This window comes from Myotis davidii, unplaced genomic scaffold (assembly GCF_000327345.1).
Source record: "Myotis davidii unplaced genomic scaffold, ASM32734v1 scaffold453, whole genome shotgun sequence".
NCBI classification, from domain to species: Eukaryota; Metazoa; Chordata; class Mammalia; order Chiroptera; family Vespertilionidae; genus Myotis; species Myotis davidii.
In genome coordinates, this window is record NW_006285234.1 from 4,017,615 (window position 1) to 4,019,850 (window position 2,236).

Sequence of the window (2,236 nt, forward strand, 5' to 3'; positions counted from 1 at the left end):
TTTCTTTTTGAGATACTGGAAAGGTTCTCACCAATTAGGGCAGGCTAGCTGATAGCTCACAGGCGAACCTGTGCAAAAGTCATGGGAACAAACAGCAGCTCTAGAGAACAACACCTTCGGGGCCACAGTGGACTCCAGGTGGAGACCTGACTCTGACTCCCCTTCACTTGGCTGACTCCTACTCAACTTTAAGCTCAAGTGTCACTTCCTTCAGGAAGCACTTCAACCCCGCTCTCTGTCCTCCCAAGTGCTCCCACGGCATTTTATTTATTTATTTTAAAAAATATTTTTATTGATTTCAGACAGGAAGGGAGAAGGAGAGAGAGATAGAAACTTCAATGATGAGAGAGAATCATTGATTGGCTGCCTCCTGCACGCCCCCTATTGGGGATCCAGCCCGCCATCTGGGCACGTGCCCTTGAGCAGAATCGAATCTGGGACCCTTCAGTCTGCAGGCCAACGCTCTATCCACTGAGCCTAACCAGCTAGGGCTCCCACAGCACTTTATGTTTGCTTCCATCACACACTGTTGAGTGATCAAACTCAAGTCTGTCCCCCACTGGACCATGAGCTCCCTGAAGGCAGAGCCTGTTGATATGTCTGTCACCAGACCATGCTGAAAGCACAGGAGATGATGCAGGTGTCCTGCAGAGGGAGTGGGGCTATAAGATACCAGGTCATTATACCCAGGTACCATTCATTGTGCGTGATGACATGAGTGCTTTCATCCTTGGCCACTTTTTATTAATAGCCAATGTTTGTTAGTTAATTATAAGATAAAAAGAAAAACACATACATGAACACATACATGGTTATCTAAGTCAAATATTTTTCTCATGGCCTTCAAGACCTTTACGATGGAGATTTCTTTGGATCCAGTCTTCCCTCTGCCTCCTTCTCTCTCCCACTCTCCTGTATGCCCACTGACCACCTCCCACCTCTGTGTTTCTGCACATACAATCCTCCCTGCCTGGAACACCAGCCCAGAACCAGAGGAACTGTCTCCATCATCCACAATCCAGTTCAAATGTCCCTCCTAAAGCCTTGCCTCCAAGCCATGCCAGGGGTTTCTCCTCTTAGTTCCTGAGCTTCTGCTACTGCCTGGCCTTTCTCATCAAGTTCTGCTTATTTCTGCTTCTGTCAACTAGTGTGTAAACCCCCTAAGGCAGTGGCTCTCAACCTTCTGGCCCTTTAAATACAGTTCCTTACATTGTGACCCAACCATAAAATTATTTTCGTTGCTACTTCATAACTATAATGTTGTTACTGTTATGAATCGTAATGTAAATATCTGATATGCAGGATGGTCTTAGGCGACCCCTGTGAAAGGGTCATTCGACCGCCAAAGGGGTCGCGACCCACAGGTTGAGAACCTCTGCCCTAAGGGCAAGGATTTTGTTTCTTTTCCCCACACCCAGTACCAGCTGTTAGGTGGCTGAATGATCACGAAATAAGAATCTGTGTAATTTGACATTTCTTTTTTATTCAATGAAGTTGATGTTCTTTACCACCTCTGACAAGGATTGAAAGGTACACTGACTGGTGTCTGGTGTCGGTTTTTGGTTTCCAGGACTTTTATTCTAGCGGAATGAGAGTCCAGGATTAAGCAAGTTGTGACAGTCTCCTCTAAGGGCGATGAGCTTCAAAAGCTATAAAAGATTGAGCAGCGAGGTGACTGCCATGCTGCTGTTGAATTCCACTGTCTTTGTGGTGCTCTTGGGTCTGGTCAAATCCATCCACCAAGCTGATAAGACGTTTGCAGCTAATTGTATGCAAAATGCAAAATCTTGTGCAACAACAAGTGAAGCTGTTCAATTCTTGCAAGCTGGAAAAAACTGGGCGCCCATTTGGCGTTTGCAGATGTGACTTTGTCTCCTTGTCTCCATCATTCACCACAACATTTATCAATTACCCATCAGCAATGAGGACGCTGTGCCTGTGTGCAGTTAGTCAGTCTAGTTCCAAGGGTGTTGTCACGTGCTAATTATGTAACAATGCACTTGGATGCTATGTGGGTAATGAGAAATGGGTCATGGCACTATTATCAGGCATGATTAAGTTTTGCTAATGGATGGGACTAACTTTGCACCAAACTGGTTGGCAGGTGAGTAACTTACAACAGCAAAAAGCAGGGGTGGTGGTGTACTGGAGGAAATAAGGTGAAGAAATTAGCCAGAGAACATACAGGCATAACTTACAGACACAGATGACAGTGAGGTGAAGGCCAAAGGGGACG